The sequence below is a fragment of the Heptranchias perlo genome, chromosome 5 (assembly GCF_035084215.1).
Source record: "Heptranchias perlo isolate sHepPer1 chromosome 5, sHepPer1.hap1, whole genome shotgun sequence".
NCBI lineage: Eukaryota > Metazoa > Chordata > Chondrichthyes > Hexanchiformes > Hexanchidae > Heptranchias > Heptranchias perlo.
Window position 1 is genome coordinate 89,962,812 of NC_090329.1, and position 26,771 is coordinate 89,989,582.

At 41.2% G+C, this 26,771-nt stretch overlaps 1 protein-coding gene and 1 long non-coding RNA gene across 4 annotated transcripts in view; one reads left to right on the forward strand and one right to left on the reverse strand.

Moving 5' to 3' along the window:
* Positions 1–11,035, reverse strand: part of LOC137321921 (uncharacterized) — a 102,604-nt gene extending 91,569 nt beyond the window's left edge. Inside the window, exons 1-2 of the long non-coding RNA XR_010962924.1 lie at positions 10,939–11,035; positions 2,075–2,168 (exon numbers count right to left, since the gene is read on the reverse strand). This is a non-coding gene — a long non-coding RNA (uncharacterized lncRNA). The remainder of the gene's footprint in view (positions 1–2,074; positions 2,169–10,938) is intronic.
* Positions 1–26,771, forward strand: part of me1 (malic enzyme 1, NADP(+)-dependent, cytosolic) — a 409,773-nt gene that overhangs the window by 245,096 nt on the left and 137,906 nt on the right. The window lies entirely within an intron of this gene.

The window sequence follows — 26,771 nt, forward strand, 5'->3', positions numbered from 1 at the left end:
GGTCACTGTCTTTCTTTAGACTGATGGTTAGTCCAAATTCATCACAAGCTTGCAAAAAGCTGTTGCAAAATCATTTAAGCTCCACTTCACTGTGCAATGGGCACTACATCATTGGCAAAAAAATCTCTCGTTTCTAAAGCATGTCAATTCCACAAGGAGTGCGACCGTAATTGTTAAATAAAGCCATTTAATGCATTCACAGCACAGAAAATCCACTATTGCCAAAAAGCAGCTGCAACCAGTATTGAAGAAAGTAAATTTCATACAAGACAATAACCTGCCATGCTCCAGGTTTGTGAAACTGCATTTTAGCAGTCCCTTTGTTATATGTAACTTTTTTTCCAGGTCAAACACTAAATTAACACACGCATAACTGCAACTCTCAGAAATGAACTGCTTATTTTAAAAAAATGTTACCTCATGTTTGTGCACAAAAAACAATGGGAGAAAGTAAAGTTTGATTAATTCTAGTCCACCCTCCAACCTGAGTCTGACAGGCTCCAGTCCCACCTTCCAACTGATTTGATTGGTTGATACTGGCAATCTCCAGTGCCATTGGGGGAAAAAAAACTGTTTTGTATAAATGTAGACAAACTGACATCTGGGTTGAAAAGCTGGTAGTTGGAATACATGTTATCTGCAGGCCAAACATCAGGAGACATGTTGACCACCTGCTCAAGCTAGTTCACAATGATTAAAAGCGCACAACCTAATTCTCTCTCTGGAATGACTGGATTGCAGACCTTGTGTCTTAGCAGCCATTTTAGATTTTATCAAAGCAAATGGAATCCATCTTAGATTTGGGTTACCACAGCTTTAAAGTATATATATTTTATTTTATGTATATTTTGAATATCAATCTATCTGTCGGTCAGCACTAAGGGGCTCCTTTCAGTAAACACTTGAGTCTTGAGCCTGCCTGACTCTGGTAATTGGGGGGGTGGGAGGGCAGTGCCGGTGGTCAGGGTTCTGGTCCTGGCAAATGGGTGGAGATCTGAGACTGCTTTCACAGCACAATTTCAGGCTGGGTGTGTAATGTCTGCAGGGGAGTTCCTTAACCTTTAAGCACAGGCTATCATTTTAAAAACAAATTCTGGCCTTTAATTATTGTAAAAATTAAAGGCAGGATGAATATTTCTGTGTGTTTTGTGGAAATATATCAGTTGAACATTGAGTTCTTATAATTTTAAATAAATGAACTGTCTAGGAGCAGTTATTGAGCCCTTCAGTATAAGGGAGGAGAAATAACCATCATGGATAGTCCGTTAATCCAGACTATATTACTGATTGTTACTAGTTTAGTTATGGAAGCACTGCCTTCCATAGTACCGCCCTTGGTATCATCACACTTGATGTTTGAATAAAATTGTATTTTATAAGTGGACTTAATTTTTTAGAAAAAGCATTTTTAGCTGCTTAATTCTTTAAAGGACGATTGATGCTTCCTCTTTAAGGAGAAAAATTAATTGATGCTGAAGCAAAGGTTTGCTGTGGCTGCCATTTTGTAGTATGCACATATTAGGATGCAGGGAACCTCACCAAGATAAGGCTGTCATTACAGACTCTTTCCATCCTCAGTCCACTTCATGCATCTTAACGGTCTTCCTGTGCCATGGATGTTTTTGTTGGTGCAAATGAAAATCTGAGAACTAGACACAGTGACTTGCCCAGAAGTCAACTAATTGTTCCTCCTTTACATGACTATATCACAACTTCCGTTGCTATTTTGGGGAAAATACCATAGATGTTGTCAACTCAATCCTGACTTTTTGTGGCTGTAACCAGGGAAAGGGAAGAAATACCATGCCTAAATGGAAAATCCCATCTAAATTGTACTGAAAGGTGACTCTTCCAATGTGCACATTTTATTTTCTTCAATCAACTTTAAGAACCTAGTATAAGGTCACTGTCTTTCATTTGACAGGCATGATTGATCCATCTGTGATTTTAAAAAACCATCTGTTTAAAACTATTTTTGACTGCCATTATATTAGCATTAGTGCAAACTTTCACTTCACAACAATTCAAAATTGTTAGTATAACTTGGGTGTCAGATAAGTAATTTTATACATACCATATTCTGGTCAGAAATCCAGTAGAAGGTTACAGTCCTGATCTGTTGTGGACAGAGTGTAGTATAACTCCAGCCTCCAAGTTCAGATGCACAGCTGTATATGATACAATTAAAGCCTCAGTGTGTAAGGAATCCCCAAACCAAATACCATAATATGTCAGGGCAGCAACAAAACATTTAGAAGTACTGTCTTCCATTTTTTTTTAAAAACCAATCTCTCTCCAGAGCACATTCATAAAGCTTACACTGTACCTGCAGAAACGACATGCAACTGAGCTGTAGAATATGTGCATGACCATCCATCCTTGCCTGCCTAGCCATTTCCTGCTTCCATTATCCGTGCATAAAGTGGCTCTCAAATTGCAAGGAAATGGGTTCAATGCTGAGCCAGTATAACTTTCAGCTTGATTATCAATGTGAATCAAAACTTGTGCTGTTTCAGATTGATTTGTGCAGTATAACTGCACACTGTGGGAGTGCATACTTTCAAATAAAATAGCCAATCTCCTTTGGCATAGGGCATTGCGCACTGGCATTCTGGGGCTGGGTGCATGGTTGTGATCTTTAGCTGCAAGCCTGGCCTGTCTCTTTAAGGCCATTGCTGAGGCGCTCCCTGTGGGGAAGTGGCCTAATTAGGTGCTCGGGTCAACCAGGTAATTGCTGTTTGGTGAATGAAGTTTGGGGATTGCCAGGTTCTTGTAAATTCTGGCTGTAAGCCAGCGTGTCTTTCAGTCTTTTTCAGTATACTTTTAACACTTTAGAATGTGATTGATGTATGCAGATAGTTTTCTTCGCTCAATTTTTTTACTGATCCAGAAATAATGGCCCAAAAATTGCTCACCAAACAAACGGGGTACCTCAATGGGCATCCTCTGTCTCCGACGGCGAATCAAAGGAGCAAGTTCCCGCATTTGCATATACGCACTAAAACCTGGAAATCGTGAACTTGCTCCTATTGGTTTGCCGGCGATTTGACAGCTGCGAATTAAAGGGGAATCGCATGCCATAATCATTGAAATCACTGAAAAATCGTAAACTTGCCCAGCTGGAACGTAACTACTTACGCCACCAAAAGGTACGCTGAAAAATACCAGGTCTACACTACTTTTTAAAAGCATGATGACTTATTGACTGTCAAACAACTGGAAAAAAAAATGAAATTTTTAAAATGTGGGGTCTCATATTACTCGTAACTTTTGGTCATTAAAAGAATTTTAAATTTAAAAAAAATTCACTTGTCTCCTCAATTTAATTAAATTACTTTTGACTTGTTATATTTTTTTATTTACAATACAGAATATTACTTTAAATGAATGAATTTGCTTGCCTACTGTGGGCGTGACTTGTCTTCCTGACAGATTTTGTGGGCGCCTTCCATTCTCTCGTATATTTCCCATGCGAATCAACCCGTGCTGTTCAGAGGCTGGGTTGATGTCGCGCATTTTTTTTTTGAAAACTTCCAAATCACACAAGTCCACGCCACGGAGTTCGCAGTAAGTAAATTCATACATTTAATTCGCAGGAACTGCTGCGAATGTTGCCACACTGCTCTGAGCAAGTTCCGGTTCAATGTATTGTAATCATTTCTTGCAACTCTAATCTCCTTCTATGTCGTTGATTGGGAGAATAAATGAGTGTTTTAAAATCAGCTTCTCAAGTAACTTAAGTGAGGAGTTCATTGTAAGCAGTAAAGGTTATATGCTGGCCCTAATACCTTTAATACTCTTGTGAATGTTTACAGTGCCAGAAATTTGATGTTAGAAATTTAAATTGACTAATAGTTTACATAATAAAAAAGCAGTGGTTGGAATTTTACCTGCCAATAATGGGCTTTTCAGGAGGTTGGTCAAAACCATTTTACATGAGAAGCATTAAAGCACTTTCTATGTTATAACCTAAAAATTCCACAGTAATATGAGGCAATTTTAAAACTTTTTTCATACTGCATCTTTAATTTTTACTCGTGGGCATGACCAGCACAGTTCATTTGATCTTCATGTATATGGTACATGACAAACGTACGAAAATGGCAGGAAATGTCCAGCTGATTCATCAATCCTGCCCCACACGAGATGGCTGGCGCATCACAACTAGACATTTCCTACCCTGCCTGCAACCATGTAATCTTCTGGGAAAGGGCAAAAAGCAGAAGATCCCAGGGCCAATAAGGAGGAAAAAATACTCGAAGATTCCTCTCCGTTCCCCTCAGACGATCAAAACCGTTCCAGGAGATCACACTGACCACGTGTCAGCTGTTAATCCTTCTATACGATGTGATCTCAAGAACTGGAACATAGGAACAGGGGGTCATTTAGTCCCTCAAGCCTGTTCCACCATTCAATGAAATCATGGCTGACCTGAGACCTAACTATCCCTGCCTTAGCCCCATATCCCTCAATACCTTTGGTTAACAAAAATCCATCAACCTCAGATTTAAAATTAACAATTGAGCTTGCATTAACTGCTGTTTGCGAAAGATAGTTCCAAACTTCTACCACCCTTTGCGTGTAGAAGTGTTTCCTAACTTCACTCCTGAAAGTCCTGGCTCTAATTTTTTAGGTTCTGTCCCCTCATCCTAGACTCCCCAACCAGCAGAAATAGTTTCTTTCTATCTACCCTATCAGTTCCTCTTAATATCTTGAAAACTTCGATCAAATCACCCCTTTAATCTTCTAAATGCCAGGGAATGCAATCCTAATTTGTGAAAAATCTCCTCGTAATTTAAGCCTTGGAGTCCAGGTATCGTTCTAGTAAATCTACTCTGCCCTCCCTCCAAGGCCAATATATCCTTCCTAATGTGTGGTGCCCAGAACTGCACACAGTACTCCAGGTGTGGTCTAAGCAGGGCTTTCTATAGCTGCAGCATAACTTCTACCCCCTTGTATTCAAGTCCTAGTTATTAAGGCCAGTATTCTATCAGACCTTTTTAATTATTTTCTGTAGCTATCCATAACATTTTAATGATCTATGTACATGGACCCTTAAGTCTCTGCACCTCCACTGTTTCGAGCTTTTCACCATTTTGAAAATACTCTGATCTATCCTTTAGGTCCAAAGTGGATGATCTCACACTTGCCTACATTGAAATCCATTTGCCACAGTTTTGCCCATTCACTTACTCTGTTAATACCTCGCTGTAATTTTATGCTTCCAACTACACTGCTTACCTCCAGCTCCCTCAAATTCATAGAATCATAGAAAATTCACTGCACAGAAGGAGGCCATTCAGCCCATTGTGCCCCCGCCGGCCAAAAATTAATCACCCAGCCTAATCCCACTTTCCAGCACTTGGTCCGTAGCCTTGTAGGCTATGGCTCTTCAGGTGCATATCCAGGTACTTTTTAAATGTGATTAGGGTTTCTGCCTCTACCACCCTTTCAGGCAGTGAGTTCCAGACCCCCACCATCCTCTGGGTGAAAACATTTTTCCTCAGCTCCCCTCTAATTCTATCAATTACTTTAAATCTATGCCCCCTGGTTATTGACCTCTCTGCTAAGGGAAATAGATCCTCCCTATCCACTCTATCTAGTCTCATCATAATTTTATACACCTCAATTAAATCTTCCCTCAGCCTCCTCTGTTCCAAAGAAAATAACCCCAGCCTATCCAATCTTTCCTCATAGCTTAAAATTCTCCAGTCCTGGCAACATCCTTGTAAATCTCCTCTGCACCCACTCTAGTGCAATCACATCATTCCTGTAATGTGGTGACCAGAACTGTGTGCAGTACTCAAGCTGTGGCCCAGCTAGTGTTTTATACAGTTCTAGCATAACTTCCCTGCTCTTATATTCTGTGCCTCGGCTAATAAAGGAAAGTATTCCATATGCCGCCTTAACCACCTTACCTATCTGTCCTGCTACCTTCAGGGATCTGTGGACATGCACTCCAAGGTCCCTCACTTCCTCTACACCTCTCAGTATCCTCCCATTTATTGTGTATTCCCTTGCCTTGTTTGCCCTCCCCAAATGCATTACCTCACACTTCTCCGGATTGAATTACATTTGCCACTTTTCTGCCCACCTGACCTGTCCACTGATACTTTCCTGCAGTCTACAGCTTTCCTCCTCACTATCAACCACACGGCCAATTTTTGTATCATCTGCAAACTTCTTAATCATGCCCCCTACATTTAAGTCCAAATCATTAATTTATACCACAAAAAGCAAGGGACCTTGTACTGAGCCCTGTGGAACCCCACTGGAAACAGCCTTCCAGTCACAAAAACACCCATCATCCATTACCCTTTGCTTCCTGCCACTGAGCCAATTTTGGATCCAACTTGCCACTTTCCCTTCTATCCCATGGGCTTGTACCTTTTTGACCAGTCTGCCATATGGGACCTTGTCAAAAGCCTTGCTAAAATCCACGTAGACTACATCAAACATGCTACCCTCATTGACCCTCCTTGTTACGGCGTCAAAAAATTCAATCAAGTTAGTCAGACACTACCTTCCCTTAACAAATCCATGCTGACTGTCATTGATTACTGCGTGCCTTTCTAAGTGACTGTTTGTTTATCCTGTCCATTAGAATTGATTCCAATAATTTGCCCACCACCGAGGTTAGGCTGACTGGCCTGTAATTACTCGGTCTATCCCTCGCTCCCTTTTTAAACAATGGTACACCCTTAGCAATTCTGCAATCCTCCGACACCATGCCTGTATCCAGTGAGGATTGGAAAATGATGGTCAGACCCTCCGCTAATTCTTCCCTTGCTTCTTCAACAGCCTGGGATACGTTTCATCCAGGCCTGGTGATTTATCTACTTTCAAAGATACTAATCTCCTTAATACTTCCCCTCTCACTGTTTATCTCATCCAAACTTTCACATTTATCATATTTAGCAACGTGCTATTGAGTATCCTTTTTTTTAAAGGGCTTAGTTCACTTGTCCTCCAATTTTTTTCCCCTTTTTCTCCACCGAATGCACCAACTTTTACTGAAGTATAGTTTCATGGTGCTGGCTGTCCTCCGCACATGATCCAAAGGGACATCTTTCATACATGAGCCTAGATGGTGAGTGTTGGCAGCCTATTTAATGCTGGAGGGCACCACTGCCAAGATATGTATTGTCCTCATTCAGTGTCATCTTATACACACTTTCCACCATTAAATGCTGGCTAGCTGTCCTGAGTGGGAACTTTTTTTTGTTTATTCCAGAGCACAGGGTGCTCAAGGCAATTGTAGCTGCCCAACTGCTGCCCTGAGTACGGTGAGCTAACTTAGTGCAGATCAGGCATCAAACCCGTGACTTTCTACTTGGACTGGTGGCTTTAGCCACTATGCCATTGAGAGTTCCAAAGGATTTATTTTAATAAACACTCCTGAAATGAGTTATACACTAATACACCTTTCATATTTATTTGCACAATGATCTGTCAAGTTATGGTATATGAAATGTCCTTTTTCCTCATTTTCTGATATTTATGTGCAATTCTTTCCGATTGCTATTACATTCAAAGCCTTGGGTTTAACTCGGTTGTAGCAAATCAGTTATTAAATGTGTATTTTTGCCCTGTGCCCCATTGTTTTTTTTATTCGTTCACGGGATGTGGGCGTCACTGGCGAGGCCAGCATTTATTGCCCATCTCTAATTGCCCTCGAGAAGGTGGTGGTGAGCCGCCTTCTTGAACCGCTGCAGTCCGTGTGTTTGATGAACAATTAAATACTTCTTAATGATTCACTATTATTAGCTCATCTTTGCATTATAATTTTAACAATCATGCTATTCCACTTTCGGAAAAAGTCTGAGACAAATCCTGATTCACATAATGTAGTGTCACAGTAGGTACAGCCCATAGTGCCTGTGCTGGCTCTTTGAAAGAGCTATCTAATTAGCTCCATTCCCCATGTCTTTCCCCGTAGCCCAATAATTTTTTTCTCTTCGAGTATTTATCCAATTCCCTTTTGAAAGTCACTACTGAATCTGCTTCCACCACCCTTTCAGGCAGTGCATTCCAGATCTTTACAACTCGCTGCAGGGGGGGGGGGAAAAGTTTTTCCTCATGTCGCCTCTGGCTCTTTCACCGATCATTTTAAATCTGTGCTCTCTGGTTACCGACCCTTCTGCCACTGGAAACGGTTTCTCCTTATTTGCTCTGTCAAAACAGTTCATGATTTTGAACACCTCTATCAGATCTCCCCTTAACTTCTAAGGAGAACAACCCCAGCTTCTCCAGTCTCTCCACGTAACTGAAGTCCCTAATCCCTGGTACCATTCTAGTAAATCTTTTCTGCATCCTCTCCAAGGCCTTGACATTCTTTCTAAAATGTGGTGCCAAGAATTGAACACAATACTCCAGCTGAGGCCTAACCAGTGTTATATAAAGGTTTAGCATAACATCCTTGATTTTGTACTCTGCCTTTATTAATAAAGCCCAGGATCCCGTATGCTTTTTTAAAAAGCCTTCTCAACTTGTTCTGCTACCTTCAAAGATTTGTGTGTGTGTGCACCCCCTTTAAAATTGTACCATTTAGTTTATAGTGCCTCTTCTCATTCTTCCTACCAAAATGCATCACTTCACACTTCTCTGCATTAAATTTCATTTGCCGTGTATCTGCCTATTTCACCAGTCTGTGTATGTCCTCCTGAAGTCTGTTACTTTCCTCCACATTGTTTACTACAGTTCTGACTTTCATGTCATCTGCAAACTTTGATACCCTCCCCAAGTCATTAATACATATCAAAAAGAGCAGTCGTCCTAGTATTGACCACTGGGGAACGCCACTGTATACTTCCTCTAGTCTGAAAAATAACCATTCACCACTGCTCTCTGCTTTCTGTCCCTTAGCCAATTTTGTATCCATGCTGCCACTGTCCCTTTAATCCCATGGGCTTTAATTTTGCTAACAAGTCTATTATGTGGCATTTTATCAAATGCCTTTTGAAAGTCCATATACACTACAACAACAGCACTACCCTCATCAACCCACTCCATTAATTCATCAAAGAACGCAATCAATTTAGTCAAAAATGATTTTCCTTTAACAAATCTGTGCTGACTTTCATTTATTAGTCCATACTTTTCCAAGTGCCAATTTATTTTGTCCCGGATGATTGTGTCTCAAAGTTTCCCCACCGCCGACATTAGGCTGACTGGCCTGTAATTGTCGGGTTTATCCCTCCTTTTTTGAACTGGGTGTAACATTTGCAGTCCTCCGGCACCATCACCATATTGAAGGGGAATTGTGAAATTGTGGCCAGAGCCTCTGCAATTTCCACTCTTACTTCCCTCAGTAACATCGGATGCATCCCATCTGGACCAGGTGACTTTTCTACTTTGGTGAGTACTGCCAATCTTTTAATTACCTCCTCTTGATCTATTTTTATCCTATCCAATATCGCTACTACCCCCTCTTTTACTACTACAATGGCAGCATCCTCTTCTCTAGTGAAGACAGATGCAAAGTATTCATTTAGTACCTCAGCCATGGCCTCTGCCTCCACAAGAAGATCTTTTTTTGTCCCTAATTGGCCCCACATTTCCTTTTGACTACCCTTTTACTATTTGTGTTTATAATAGACTTTTAGGTTCCCTTTTATTAGTTGCTAATCTAGTCTCATACCTTGTAGTCAGGAATATTAAGTTCCCAATCCTCCCCTTCTTTGAGCCGGGTCTCTGTTGTTGCCACTATATTAGTCCCAAGTGGCGACTTGAGCCTGCAGCTCACCAACCTTATTTACCACGCTGCGTGCTTTTACGTACATGTACTCCAATCTCATTTTAGACTGCCTCGCATTTGCCCCCTGTATGATCCCTCCTATTTCTGAACTGTGCTTTACTCAAGTGCTACTTGTTCCTCCAGTCTTCTGTGCTTCTCGTTCCTCCTCTCTAATGTTTCATCCGGGTGCCCAACCCCATGTCAAATTAGTTTAAACCCTCCCCCACAGCACTAGTTAACCTCCCCACGAGGACATTGGTCCCAGCTCTGCAACCTGTCCATCTTGAACAGATCCCTCCTATCCCAGAACTGGTTCCAATGCACCAGGAATCTGAAGCCCTCCCTCCGATACCATTGCTCCAGCCACACATTAATCTTTCTTTTCCTACTATTCCGATACTCACTAGCAAGTGGCACTGGGAGTAATCCAGAGATTACTAGCTTTTTGAGGTCCTGCTTTTTAACTTCCTCCCTAGCTTCTGAAACTCTGACTGCAGGACCTCGACCCTTTTCCCTCATGTCATCGGTACCCACATGGACCATGACTTCTGGCTGTTCCTCTTTTTTTTTCTCCTCTTCCCCCCCCCCCCCCCCCCCCCCAAATATGTTCTGCACCCTCTGATGCCTCCTTGGTGCAGGGTAAAGGACAACACACCATGCAGGACTCACGGGGGTTGCAGAAACGCCTGTCTATTCCCCTGACTATTGAATCCCCTATGACAGCTGCATTTCTTTTGCCCCCCCCCTCCCCCCACTCACTGATATTTGACTTTGAAGTTTGAGTGCCACACTCCCAGGGGACTTCTGCACTGCCTGCTTGTTCCTTCTAGTCTGACTGGTGCTCACCCACTCTCTCTCAGCTTGAACTCTCTGTAGCCGTGGGGTGACCGCCTCCTGAAATATCCTATCCTTGCAACTCTCCGCTTTCCGTATGCACCGTCGTGATACCTGCCATCCCTCAAGCTCAAACTTTGAGCTCGAGCAGTTGGCGCCACTTCCTGCACATGTGGTTTTCCAGGACACAGTGTTCTGGAGTTCTCACACGGCACAGGATGTGCATGCGACTGGCCAAGAATGTCCTGCCATGTCAGCAACAGTTATTTAAACTGTTTGTTTAGTTTAAAGATTCTTTACTGTTTATCTGACACTAAAACAATAACCACTTAAACACTAACCAATGAACTAAATATTTATTGACTTACGCTCGATGCTCCTTCTTGCCTTGTTTTGATTCCTCATGCGGCTCCACTCAGTCTTAGTCAATAGCTCTTTTGTTTAAATCACTTAGCACCTCCTTCCCCCCCCCCCCCCTCTGCACCAAGTCCCCAGTTGAATGTCCTCACTCTGTTAGCACTACACTCCGTTGCTCTCACTGTCTTTCCCAACCTCTGTGCTCAAGCTCAGAAACTCTTCCCCCTGTTTACTTCCATCTAAATTCCTGATAACATTTATTTATAAGCACGTTTTTCAGACAGTGTAGTCCAATTATATCATACTTTGCTTAATGTACGAAAAGGGTGGGTGATTTCCTTGATTTACCTGATGTCTGCTCGCAACCATCGATAGTGGTCATTGATATAAAGCATTGTCTAAATGTTAGCTCATAATGTCATACTTCCTTAATTACTGTATTCTAATTGCTCTTCATAAACCAGATAAATACATGACCGTTTGGATAAAATAAAAACAGCGAAAGGTAAATTCTTTAAGGCGTTTTGGTGAAGATTAAATTATTGATCAACTTTCCTTTTCCAACTGTTTGCTTTTTGGTATTGATTTACTTGTATATATTTTGACACAAAAATTTGTAGGTTTAACTATTTTAAAACAGAAATTGAGTTGTATTTCAAATTGTCAATTTTTGGTGAGTAGGTACACTTGGAAGGAATCAATAGTGCTATCATCACTTTGATGATTAGGAGTAGGCTGATAGGGTGGTAATTGGCTGGGATTGATTTGTTAGGCTTTTTGTGGCTAGGACATACGTGAGCAATTTTTCATGGTATCTGGTAGATGACGATGTGGAAAATTGCATCGCTGCATAATCACGAACATTTTATGTATTCTGTTCACTCTGTACAATATCTTACTTGGAATGTTGTAATGAGCAGCATGCTCAAGTAAATGTCCTGTGAAATAGGACCCAACCCGATGAAGAGAAGTAAGTCCTTATATTTATAATGTTACAATTATCAGCCTTACAATTAGGTAGGGTGTGTATAGTATAACTGATCTGGACTTGGTGCTGTTTTGAATGCGTATGAATCCTGTGTTTCAAGAATTCTGTCCGGTATGAAGAAATACAGTAGCTTTTAAATATGTTTCATGATTGTTTGTTTATGTTTATAATCAACTGCAGTTGTAGCCTAAGGTCAAGGATCAAGTAAATAACCATTCATTAAATGAAGTATAAACGGACATGTTTTTTCCTGCCCTTGTTTTGTAGTCTAAGCTGCTTTCCCTGGTTATTATATGATTTAGATGGATTTGGTATGGAACAATTCCAAAATGATCTTAATCATATTTGCTTGGAAGTATTTGCTAAACCTGGCAAAATACTAGGTTTCCTTGGCATTATGAATGCTGAAAATGAAAAGTGCATTTATACAAATTCCATAATCATTGCCTCAATCTATCATAAAGCTTCTTGTAAGATGCCATCTTTGGCAAATGAAAAGCTTGCCCTTGGTCATAATCTACTGCATAAAATAGCATCTGTATTATTGGGAAGATATTGCATATACTCCAGTAAATATATTAAACATGCCTTGAACAAATTTTAGCAAAACCACAAATCACACCACAATTTAAATCTTGACACAATCTGTGGAGAAAATATATACATTTTGATTTTTAGATTTAAGTTTTATAATTTGAATAATAAAGTATACTGAAGTGCACATTCCAACAATGGATTTATTTTGATCATGACGCGCATGAGGTTGTGGGTTCAATTTCCACTAGAGACTTGAGCACATAATCTAACCTAACACTTCAGTGCAGTACTGAGGCAGTGCTGCACTGATGGAGGTTTTTCAAATGAGATGTTAAACCAAGACCTCATCTGCCCTGTCGGGTGGGAGTAAAAGATCTCATTGCATTATTCAAAGAAGAGCTGGAGAGATCTCCTGGCCAATATTTATTCCTCAATCAACATCACTAAAAACAGATTATCTGGTCATTATCTCATTGTGGGACCTTGCTGTGTGCAAATTGGCTGCTGCGTTTCCTACATTATAGCAGTGACCATACTTCAAAAGTACTTCATTGGCTGCAAAACGCTTTGGGACGCCTTGAGGTCATGAAATAAGCTATATAAATGCAAGTACTTTCTCTTTTCTATGGCGACAAGACATCTTATGAGTGTCTCTTCCAGTAAAACAATTTGATCGTAGCCTGGAATTGTGATTGTTGCTTCCATGTACTTAAATTGATTCTTTGTCGGAATTGGAATTTGCGCTAGTCTATCTATTTAACAATTAAACAAATTTTGTATAATAAATTTGACATAACAGTTAATGTTAGTGCTCATTTGGATAATTTTTTTGAAATCAAATGTTAGTGGTGTCTAATTCAGTAGGAAATGGGTGACAGTTATATTGTTCATGAAGTCTCAAATAATGGACATCATTTTCATGGATACTTGTTACATCCGAATAGAAACACAAAATTGAACTTCTGTTGATTTTAATTCTGTCACCTAGTTTTACTTCAGTGTTGATTTCAATGTACAATTTTAGTGACTAGTTATTGAGTAAGCTTGGTTCACAAAAATAGAGCATTTAAGAGGTTTAGTATTTAAACAAATTAACCAAATTGTCGATACCAGATTAGTTACAAATTATACATTTGTGTAAATTGGGCCATTGCAAATGCTGTAACTTTTAGTTTCAATTCCTTGGTCAAATTTCACTGGGAAATTAACTATTTTGGTATTAAAATAGAATTAAGAATAGAGACTAGAAAGTAGAATAATTTGCCTGCTGAGAACGTAACATGAGTTGAGGTGCACGGTATGCTGCCATTTCTCTCTTATTGAAGACTGGTCAACTACTTAGTGCAAATACCAGTTGTCTAGCCAAAAGCATTGTGAATTTGACAGTTTTTTGGACTTCCTGGTTGAGGTATAGATTTATGAAAAAATACTTCAATCTGAATTAAATTTGCAGAATTATGTATGGATGTTGCAATTCAGAGGTGTCACAAATAATTTGAAAGCATAATTTTCTGCCATCATTTTAGAATTTGGAAGAATTTTTTGACTTGTGAAGTTAAAATTACAGAATGCATTGTACTCGAGGGCTGGACTCCAATTGGCAGTTTAGTGGCAGGCTGGGATTTCTGTCCGCCTCTGTGACACTGCTGTTAATCCACAAGTTTCCCACAAAGGGCCTAATTATGTATTCTTGGGTTTATAGCAGTAATACTGCTTCCTGTTGGTTTGCCACCACTGGGAGGGAAGGAAATTCATTACTTAAAAATGCAGCTGACAAACAGCACACCTTTTGGCAGGGAGGAGTGCAGCAATGACTGAGGAAGGAGCAGCTTTGGAGAAGGGGGGGGGGGGCGGTGGTGGTTGTGGGGAACTCAGCAACAGGAAGGGCTTCCAGATGCTTCAGTGGATGTCCTAACAGAAGATAAATCCAGAAGAGAGAGATTCCTTGGGGGAAGAGGCAGTAAGCCTCATGGTGATCAAGACTTTATAGAGGAAGGTTGCAGAGGCAGTCAGTGAAAAATCCACCACTCACGAACTGCCATGAGAAGATTGGTCAAAGGAAATTAAGGCACTGTTCCCCATGTACATTCTGTAGGAATTATACAGGCATGACTCACCTAACTCCTCATGGTCTCTTGATATAATTAACTGGATCATTTATAGGGAATCTCTGCAAACAATAATGTACCATGTTAACTCCAAACCACCATGAGAATTCATTGCCTGGCACAATGAGTTTTGTTATACTTGAGAGGTATTTAAAGGGAGCCTGCATCTTTAAGTTTGATCATAGTATGCATGCAAACAGGGTTAAGTAGTATTCTGGCCAGTCACATTCTTTTAACTCTGGTACTGATTGTGTGCTACCTTCCCCTTTACAACGAGAACACAAAGAACTGCTACTAGAGGAGGAACAGCATGTTTGAATACTTCAAGTTCATATGAGGAAGAAGCTTTGTTGCTTGTAGGCAAGAAAGAGAGAATTAAATAATTATTTTAATTAAATATATCTTTATATTGCCTTTCACAATCTTGGGATGTCCCAAAGCACTTCATAGCCAATGAAGTACTTTTGTAATGCAGTCACTGTAATGTGGGAAAACGCGGCAGCCAATTTACACACAGCAAGGTCACACAAAAAACAATGAGGTAAATGACCAGATAATCTGTTTCTGGTGGTGTTGGTTGAAGGATAAATGTTGGCCAGGGCACGAGAGAGAAATCCCCTGCTCTTTGAAAATGTCACCTGATCTTTAACATCCACCTGAGGGGGCAAATGGGGCCTCAGTTAACATCTCATGAAAAGACAGATAGGAAAGGCTGTAGGAGACGGGGAAATAGGAGGTGAGGTGCCAAGTTTAAATTGATAAGATAAGGCACAGGTAGTTTCACATTTATGTGGATTATAAAAGTACAGCAATGGACTTGCACTCAGCTGCAGTTTCCTCAAGGGTTCATGTGCATATTTCCACAGCTAAACAAGCTTGTGTTTTTGAAGTTCTTGGCGAAAGAGGCCACCTGTTCAGCTAAACAGCTGGGCTCATCAAAATGTACAACTCCAGTCTCATCCTTGCCAACTTCATCTTGGCAACACCAGCCCAAAAAAAACTGACATGCCGCTGGGTGCATATGATCTGAAATGCCTGAAAGGGTGGTGAAAGCAAATTCAGTACGAACTTTCAAAAGGGAATTGGATATGTATTTGAAAAGGAAAATTTTTGCAAGGCTATAAGGAAATAGCGGGGAAGTGGGATTTTTTTTTTATTCGTTCATGGGATGTGGGCGTCGCTGGCAAGGCCAGCATTTATTGCCCATCCCTAATTGCCCTTGATAAGGTGGTGGTGAGCCGCCTTCTTGAACCGCTGCAGTCCGTGTGATGAAGGTTCTCCCACACTGCTGTTAGAAAGGGAGTTCCAGGATTTTGACCCAGCGATGATGAAGGATCAGCGATATATTTCCAAGTTGGGATGGTGTGTGACTTGGAGGGGAACATGCCGGTGGTGTGCCCATGTACCTGCTGCTCTTGTCCTTCTAGGTGGTAGAGGTCGTGGGTTTGGGAGATGCTGTCAAAGAAGCCTTGTCGAGTTGCTGCAGTGCATCCTGTGGATGGTACACACTGCAGCCACTGTACGCCGGTGGTGAAGGGAGTGAATGTTTAGGGTGGTCTATGGGGTGCCAATCAAGCGGGCTGCTTTGTCCTGGATGGTGTTGTGCTTCTTGAGTGTTGTTGGAGCTGCACTCATCCAAGCAAGTGGAGAGTATTCCATCACACTCTTGACTTGTGCCTTGTAGATGGTGGAAAGGCTTTGGGGAGTCAGGAGGTGAGTCATTCGGCGCAGAATACCCAGCCTTTTGACCTGCTCTCGTAGCCACAGTAATAACTGGATAACTCTTTCAAAGAGCCGGCACAGGCATGATGGGCAGAATGGCTTCCTTCTGTGCTGTATGATTGAGTTGGGAGATCACAGGAGATGTTTGGGTCAGAAAAGTAATCTATAGAGGCAAGTTTGCCATTTTGAGACAGGGTTCTGAAAATTGAAGGTAATCACCTACTTGGATATTGAGAAAAATGCCCTATTATCTGCGATGCCAATAAAGAAGGTTCTTATTGAATTGAAATGGAATGCTTTTTATTCTAGTTATCTAAATATTATGGGAAGAGGGAGGAGGAGTTTATCCTATTCTGGATCTTGAGTTTCGAAAATGTTCTGTCAGTTCATTCAGAGTGCATTCCAGGAGATTGCGTAGTCATGATTGACTCTGTTTACTTTCATGTTGACATTCAGCCTTGTCACAGAATTTTCTTGAGATTCAGTTTTTAGTGAAGTAGTTGCCAATTCCAGGTACTCCTTTATTGGTCTCCTTTTGCCACTTCTCCAAGTCTGATGTTCCCATAGTATTTTATTGCACCCTGTTTCAGCTGTAGTACTTTCATGCTTGTGTGCAAAACACTTCCCTACCATTCAATAGCACAATGCAATAGACTGCTAAAAATCATGTGTTTGACTTTGGCATAGGTTTCTGAGCTCACTCTGTTCTGTCATGTTCCTTTTTTTAATGTCAGCTGTGGCTCAGTGGTAACACTCTTGCCACTGAGTCAGAACGTTGTGGGTTCAAGTCCCACTCCAGGGACTTGAGCTCAAAATCTAAGCTGACACTTCCGTGCAGTACTGAGTGATTGCTGCTCTATCGAAAGTGTTGTCTTTCAGATGATATGGTAAACCAAGGCCCTGTCTGCTCCCTCAAGTGAACATAAAAGATGCCATGGCACTATTCGAAGACTTGCTGAGGAGCTTGCCTGGTGTCCTGGCCAATATTTCTCAACCAACATCACTAAAATAGATTATCTGGCCATTAACCCATTGCTGTTGGTGGGATCATCTTGTGCACAAATTGGCTGCTGCATTTCCCTACAATACAATATTGACAACACTTCAAGTGCTTAATTAGTTGTATAGTGCTTTAGGACGTCCCGAGGCCGTGAAAGGAGTTATATAAATGCAAGATTTTTTTTCTCTCCCTTCCTATGTATTTGTATAGTGCAGTGAGGAGTTAGCAGGCCTGAGCTACGCTGCTATCTGTGCCTTCCAGTGAGTTTAGTGACTAAACAGTTCCCTATAAAGGTAATTTCAAATGTTATGAGAGCTGGAGGAGTGCAGGCTCTATCACAATACTAAAAAGATTCCTTACTAAGTCTAGAAGTTCCCAGGTTGTCCAGCAGACCCAGGGACACTCCTAAAATGTGGCTTTGCAGGATGTTGGAGTTAGTCTACATGGTACGAACCCCACGTGGTGAAACGTAGAAACATCGAAAGTAGGAGCAGGAGTAGGCTATTCGGCCCTTCAAGCCTGTTCCGCCATTCAATATGATCATGGCTGATCCTCTATCTCAATACCATATTCCCGCTTTCTCCCCATGCCCCTTGATGCCTTTTGTGTCTAGAAATCTATCTAGCTCCTTCTTAAATATATTCAGTGTCTTGGCCTCCACAGCCTTCTGTGGTAGAGAATTCCACTGGTTCACCACCCTCTGAGTAAAGAAATTTCTCCTTATCTCAGTCCTAAATGTCCTACCCTGTATCCTGAGACTGTGACCCCTCGTTCTGGACCCCCCAGCCAGGGGAAACATCCTCCCTGCATCCAGTTTGTCTAGCCCTGTCAGAATTTTATGTTTCAATGAGATCCCCTCTCATTCTTCTAAACTCCAGTGAATACAAGCCGAGTCGACCCAACCTCTCCTCATACGACTGTCCTGCCATCCCAGGGATCAGTCTGGTGAACCTTCGCTGCACTCCCTGTATGGCAAGTATATCCTTAGGTAAGGAAACCAAAACTGCACACACTACTCCAAGTGTGATCTCACCAAGGCCCTGTATAACTGCAGTAAGACATCCTTGCTCCTGTACTCAAATCCTCTTGCAATGAAGGCCAACAGACCATTTGCCTTCCTAACTGCTTGCTGCACCTGCATGTTTGCTTTCAGTGACTGGTGTACAAGGACACCCAGGTCCCTTTGTACATCAACATTCCCCAATCTATCACCATTTAAATAATACTCTGCCTTTCTGTTTTTCCTTCTGAAGTGGATAACTTCACATTTATCCACATTATACTGCATCTGCCATGTACTTGCCCACTCACTCAACTTGTCTAAATCGCTTTGAAGCCTCTTTGCATCCTCCTCACAACCCACAATCCCACCTGGTTTTGTGTAGTCATCAAACTTGGAAATATTACATTTGGTTCCCTCATCCAAATCATTGATATATATTGTGAATAGCTGGAGCCCAATCACTGATCCCTGCGGTACCCCACTAGTCACTGCCTGCCACCCCGAAAAAGACCCATTTATTCCTACTCTCTTTCCTGTCTGTTAACCAATTTTCAATCTGTGCCAGTATATTACCACCAATCCCATGTGCTATAATTTTGCACACTAACCTCTTATGTGGAACTTTATCAAAGGCCTTCTGAAAATCCAAATACACCACATCCACTGGTTCTCCCTTATCTATTCTACCAGTTACATCCTCAAAAAAAAACTCCAGGAGGTTTGTCAAACATGATTTCCCTTTCATAAATCCATGTTGACTGTCTAATCCTGATATTTTCTAAGTGTCCTGTTAGCACATCCTTTATAATAGACTCTAGCATTTTCCCTACTACTGATGTTAGGCTAACTGGTCTGTAGTTCCCTGTTTTCTCTCTCCCTTTTTTAAATAATGGGGTTACATTTGCCACCCTCCAATTTGCAGGAACTATTCCATAATCTATAGAATTTTGGAAGATGATAACTAATGCATCCACTATTTCCATTTAGTACTCTGGGATGCAGATTATCAGGCCCTAGGGACTTATCGGCTTTCAGTCCCATTAATTTCTCCAGCACTTTTTTTACTAATACTAATTTCCTTTAATTCCTCCTTCTTGCTAGTCCCTTGGTTCCCTAGCATTTCTGGGAAGTTATTTGTGTCCTCTTCCTTGATGACAGAACCAAAGCAATGGTATTTCCTATTTACATTATTTACAATAATGTAAATAGGAAATACCATTTTACAGTGCAGAAAGTGATTTACAAAATTACTTCACACACAGGATGTCATTTGTGACTTTGGCCAGGCCATTATGTCTGGTGTGTTATCCCTCCTTTTCCTCCTCAACTTTTCCAAATCACCCTATTTTCTTCCATCACTGCTCCTTTATTGTCCAGTGCATGGAACTGTTCTGGTACGGTACCACTCCTACCTGTCTAAGTGCAGCTAGTGCATCTGTAGCAATTGCTTCTCTTCCTGTCACCTCTGGGATCCCCTGAGGACCTGTGCTTGGTCCCCATCCTCTTCCTCATCTACATGCTGTGCCTTGATGACATCATCCATGGGCATGGGGCATGCTGTCAGACCATCTATCTGACATCAAGTTGTCGTTGCCAAAATTTCCTCCAACTGAACATCAGGAAGACCAGAGGCATTAATTTGGCCCCCACCATTCACACTATCCCCTTGCCAGTGTCTCCACCTGCTCAGGCAAAACCAGGCCATGTAAAATCTTGGCACCATGTTTGACCTTGAACTGAGTTTCAAACCCCACATCCTATCCATCATGAAGATCATTTCTGCCTCTGCAGTGTTGCCTGCCTTCATTAGTACTTAACCCCCACTCCTACTGAAACCCTTATCCAATCTTTTATCACTTCTAGATTCGATGTTCCCTTGCCAGCCTCTCATCCTAAGTTCTACCTTATTGAAAAGGTAGCTGCTTGCATCCTGTTTCACACTTAAGTTCTGCTTGCCCATTGCTCCAATCCTCACTGACCCACATTGACTCCTTTATCCTTCAATGTATTAAAATCCACATCCTAATCTTCAAATCCCTCCATGCTCTTGCCCCACCCTATTTCTGCAATCTCCTCCAGCCTTGTATCCCCCTGCTCTTGGTGGTACTACGTTCAGCCTCCTTGAATCCTACTGTCTGGAACTGCTGCTCAAACCCCTCCACCTCTCCACTTTTCTCTCCACCTTTTTAAAAGCCTCATCAAAACCCATCTTTTTGACTAAGATTTCAGTCACCTCTTTTAACACTCTCACCATGACTTGGCAATTGCCCTTTCATTTGTTTGCCTTTTATTCTTTCTCCCCCACCCCATCCATCCATGTAAAGCACCAGGCAGTTGTTACTGTTGCTACCGCTGTTAGGTAGACACCAATAAATTCATTGCTTAGCTATAAATGAAGAAATGGCAAAATAATTTCTCCATGGTAGGCTCTTACACCCTATTCCCATGCATTTTGGACTGTTTTGAGTGTGAATTTTGCACTGGTGGATTATTAATTGCAGCTGGATTTTCTAGTGCTACAAAAGCATTTTGTCTCTAAGGTAAATTCTTTTGTATACCTTCCCTGACTCTGCCAAAGTACCACTATACTTAGGATATGATTGTTGTTGACGCAGATGGTTATCTGTTTTTTTTCCAGCCGGCACTGGGAAAAAAAGTAATAAACGAGTTGCTTGGGAATGGTAAGCTGTTGCAACAACTCGAGAATAATGTTCATTCCCTGTGCCAGGCATATCGCTGGCAAGCAAATTTGCTGCTGTTTCACTCTGCAATGAAACAGCCTGCTTTGTTTGGACTAAATCAGGACTGTGATTTTTCCCACTGTAGATTTTCTGTGGGAAAAGGAGGGAAACTTAACTGTAAATTCACTTGGGAAATGTTGCCCACAAATGTCATACCAACTTGTTATCCAGTGACCTGATTCCAAGATAAAATTTTCCCAATTATGTCGTGATTTACTGATGTGCAGTGTAGCTTATTAGATGTATTCAAACTACCTATGATTTGTGTCCATGACTGTTCAAGAGTTGATCATTTTAATTAAGAGATAAATAAAATAGATTTAAATAAATAAATAATCAAAATGGATTGAATAAATTTCTTTTTTGTTTTCTAACATGTTGCTTATAGCACAAAGAATGTAAGGGTGTGTTTACACTAGAATTGTTGTGTAGGTATACAGGGTTTTTGCTCTGCAGCTGGTGTAATTCAGCCTGAATCCAGGGTCAGGCTACAACATTACCCTGGAGCAAAGTGGAATGAGATTCCCTGGCGGAGGGCATCTCTACTTTAAAGTCAGTTCCGATGTTAACACCCGATTTACATTACACAAGTTTGATTTTGGTGTGAAGTTAAAACTGCTTTGCACAGATGCTAAACATGTTTTGCAAGTGACTCTAAATTCTGCAACAGTTATTAACTTGTATTAGTTTTGGGTGTTTGTTTCACTCCCTCCTCTTCCTTTTGTGGAATGCAGAGTTACTGTCCTATTGATCTACCGTATTATTCAAAGGACTTTTTAAAAAAGGATTCCACTGGGCTTTTTGGTGGATGGAATGTCAGGGATTAAAAGAAATAAACACTTCTGCAGTTTGTTTGGTAAGCATGCATCACCAACTGCACAGTGATGTAAATGAAAAACTTTCTCAGAATACAAGTCGATATTACTAACTGCAGTGCAGTGTTAACTTATAGTTCTGCCATGACATTTCATCCACTAAAATCTTATCTGGGCTGCTGAAGATTCTGAACATGTCCCAATAGGAAGTGGGAACTTTGGGCCCTTTCTTCTCTTAGCAACCAGACACACAGGGACATTGGCATAAAAGCTAAGAGCAGGTCACCTCTTTCCTTGATCCTTTAGGTGGTAAATAAGGTGTAAAACTCAAGAGGAAATAAAAGAAATTGATATAAATTGTTACATATTGAATTCTCTCCAAGTGGGGTGTATCCTACTTATCCAAATTAACTAAGAAACCTATTGGCTTCAAAATGCAAAAAAAAATCTTACTTAAAACACTGCAAAAATACAACTTTTGAGTGTTTTTCTGTTTAAAAGGAAAAACTTAATAATAGATTAGAATTTAACAAAAATTATTAGGAAAGATCACTCAAAAACCTGAAGCTAATGTTTAGCTGCTTGTAAATAATGGAGACAAAAATACTACGATATATTCGATGATAATTGTTTTGTATTCTGGACAACAAATTTTCTGCTGGGAGTGTTGAAGTGATCCGAACACATGATTTGCTTAAATGTAAGTTACTCCATAGGGAATAGAAAATCTACTTCAACTTTTAAAATTAATTCTCTGATATGGGTATCGCTGGCAAGGCTGGCTTTTATTGCCCATCCCACATGCCTTGAAGGTGGTGGTGGCCTTTTTGAACTGCTGCAGTCGTGTGGTGAAGGTGCTCCCATGATGCTGTCAGGTAGGGAGTTCTTGGATATTGACCCAGTGACAATGAAGGAATGGCGATATATGTCCACGTCAGGATTGTGTGTGACTTGGAGGTGATGGGCAGCACGTGAAGGGGAAGTCCTTGTCCTTCCAGGTAGTGGAGGTGGTAGGTTTGGGAGGGACTGATGAAGAAGCCTTGGTGAGTTGCTGCAGTGCATTCTGTGGATAGTACACACTGCAGCCACGGTATGCAGATGATGGAGGGAGTGGATGTTTAAGACAGTGGATAAGATGCCGATCAAATGGACTGCATGTCCTGGATGGCGTCTAACTTCTTGAGTGGTGTTGCAACTCCACCCATCCAAGACCGGGACCAATGTCCTCGCGGGGGTGTTTGCTAGTGCTCTAGGGGAAGGTTTAAACTAGAGTGGCAGGGGGATGGGAACCTGAGCAGGGAGTAAAGTTAAGAGCAGCAAGAGTGGGGAAGACCCACCGGAAATTTGCAATACAAATAGTCCAAAAAATTGTTCAAGAACAAGTGAAAGGGAAAAGCATAGAGTAGCGGAAAGAAAGTGTACTTTAGGCACTACAGGTAAAGTAAAAACTAGAAACCGTAAGGCGATCAACCCAGCATCAAAGCTGAAGGTCAGGCTAGGGTGTGTGGCCCAATTAAGAGTTCTATATACAAATGCACGGAGTATAAGGAATAAATTAGATGAACTACAGACACAAATTCAAATTGGAGGGTATGACATGATAGCTATTAAGGAGACATGGCTGCAGGAGGGTCAGGATTTGGAACTAAATATACCGGGTTATAAGGTCTACAGGAGAGATAGGGAAAATGGAAGAGGGGGAGGAGTAGCCTTAGTGATTAGAGATGAAATCACTTCAATGATAAAGGAGGATATAACAAGAGGTAAGCAGCCAACAGAGACCTTATGGGTTGAATTGAGAAATAGGAAAGGATCTAAGACTATAGTGGGAATTGTGTATAGGACCCCTGGCAGCAGCTCTGAAGTGCTAGATTGTATAAATGCAGATTAGACAAGCATGTAGCAAAGATGTAGTGGTCTTAATGGGGGACTTTAACCTTCACATAGATTGGGAAAAGCAGACTCTCAACTATCAAAGGTTTTTAATTTCTTGAGTATGTCTGGGATAGTTTTCTACAGCAGTATGTCCTAGAGGCAACAAGGGGGCAAGCCATACTAGATTTAGTAATGAGTAACGAACTAGATTTAGTTAACGGCTTAACTGTGCGTGAACATCTACCCAATAGCGATCATAACATGATCGAGTTCAATGTAGTGTTTGAAAGGGAAAGAAGTGAGTCAGCTGCTAAGATTCTAGACTTGGGTAAGGCCAACTTCAATGCGATGAGACAGAGACTGTCCGCAGTAAACTGGGCAAATCTGTTAATGGGTAAAACGACTGATGATCAGTGGGAAATGTTTAAAGAAACATTTAACGTGATACAGAATCGGTTTATACCCCTGAGGGGCAAGAACTCTACTTGCCAAAAAAAAAGCCATGGATAACTAGAGGTAAGGGACAGTATAAGACATAAGGAAAGGGCATACAAAAAGGCAAAAAATGGCACAGATCCTGGCGAATGGGAAAGATACAAAGATCAACAAAGGGTCACAAAACAGATAGTAAGAGCTACAAAAAGAGAGTATGAAAAGAAACTTGCAAGGGATATCAAAACCAATATGAAGAACTATTATAGTTATATTAGGAAAAAGAGGGTGGTCAGGAGCAGTGTTGGCCCCTTAAAAACTGAAAGTGGGGATATTGTCATTGACAATGGGGAAATGGTGGACATGTTGAACAATTACTTTGCGTCAGTATTTACAGTCGAAAAAGAGGATAGCATGCCGGAAATCCCAAGAAAACTAATATTGAATTGAGGACAGGGACTCGATAAAATTAACATAAGTAAAGCAACAGTAATGAAGAAAATAATAGCACTAAAGAGTGACAAATCCCCAGGACCAGATGGTTTCTATCCCAGGGTTTTAAAGGAAGTAGGTGAGCACATTGCAGATGCCCTAACTATAATCTTTCAAAGTTCTCTAGATTCAGGAACTGCCCCTCTGCATTGGAAAATTGCACATGTCACTCTGCTTTTTAAGAAAGGAGAGAGAGGGAAACCAGGGAATTATAGACCAGTTAGTCTAACATCTGTTGTGGGGAAAATGCTGGAGTCTATAATTAAGGATAGGGTGACTGAACACCTCGAATTTTCAGTTAATCAGAGAGCCAGCATGGATTTGTGAAAGGTAGGTCGTGCCTGACAAACCTGATTGAATTTTTTGAAGAGGTGACTAAAGTAGTGGACAGGTGAATGTCAGTGGATGTTATTTATATGGACTTCCAGAAGGCTTTTGATAAGGTCCCACAAAAGAGACTGTTAGCTAAGATAGAAGCCCATGGAATTGAGGGAAAAGTACGGACTTGGTTAGGAAGTTGGCTGAGCGAAAGGCGACAGAGAGTAGGGATAATGGGTAGGTACTCACGTTGGCAGGATGTGACTAGTGGAGTCCCGCAGGGATCTGTCTTGGGGCCTTAATTATTCACTATTTATTAACGACTTAGATGAAGGCATAGAAAGTCTCATATCTAAGTTTGCCGATGACACAAAGATTGGTGGCATTGTAAGCAGTGTAGATGGAAACAAAAAATTACAAAGCAATATTGATAAATTAGGTGAATGGGCAAAACTGTGGCAAATGGAATTCAATGTAGACAAATGTGAGGTCATCCACTTTGGATCAAAAAAGGATAGAACAGGGTACTTTCTAAATGGTAAAAAGTTAAAAACAGTGGATGTCCAAAGGGACTTAGGTGTTCAGGTACATCGATCATTGAAGTGTCATGAACAGGTGCAGAAAATAATCAAGAAGGCGATTGGATTGCTGGCCTTTATATCTGGAGGACAAGAGTACAAGGGGGCAGAAGTTATGCTGCAGCTATACAAAACCCTGGTTAGACCGCACCTGGAGTACTGTGAGCAGTTCTGGGCACCGTACCTTCGGAAGGACATATTGGCCTTGGAGGGAGTGCAGCATAGGTTTACTAGAATGATACCCGGACTTCAAGGGTTAAGTTACGAGGAGAGATTACACAAACTGGGGTTGTATTCTCTGGAGTTTCGAAGGTTAAGGGGTGATCTGATCGAAGTTTATCAGATACTAAGGAGATAGGGTGGAGAGAGAGAAACTATTTCCACTGGTAGGGGATTTTAGGAGTAGGGGGCACAGTCTAAAAATTAAAGCCAGACCTTTCAGGAGCGAGATTAGAAAACATTTCTACACACAAAGGGTGGTAGAAGTTTGGAACTCTCTTCCGCAAATGGCAATTGATACTAGCTCACATTTAAATTTATCAATTGAGCTAGATAGCTTTTTGGCAACCAAAGGTATTAAGGGATATGGGCCAAAGGCAGGTATATGGAGTTAGATCACAGATCAGCCATGATCTTATCAAATGGCGGAGCAGGCACGAGGGACTGAATGGCCTACTCCTTGTTCCTATGTTCCTAAGTGGAGAGTATTCTACCACATTTGTGCCTTTATAGTTGGTGGAGGCACTTTGGGGAATCAGGTGATGAGTCACACTGCAAAATACCCAGCCTCTGATCTGCTCTACTATCCATGACATTTATGTGGCCATTCCAGTTGAGAAGCTGTTCATTGGTGACCTCCAAGATGTTGATGGTGGGGAAACTTGGTGATAGTAATGCCATTGAATGTCATGGGAAGGTGCTTAGGCGCTCTCATGTTGGAAATGGTCAATGTTTTGCACTTGTGTGGCATGAATCTTACTTGCCATTTACCGGTCCAAGCTTGGATGTTGTCCAGGCCTTGCTATGTGTGGGAATTGCAAATGGAGCTGAACGCTATGGAATTATCAGTGAACTGGCCCATTTATGACTTTACGATGGTGAGAAGGTCATTGATGAAGCAGCTGAATATACTTCGGCCTAGGATGCCAACAACAACAACTTGCATTTATGTAGCGTCTTTAATGTAGTAAAATGTCCCAAGGCGCTTCACAGCAAGGTTATCAAACAAAATTTGG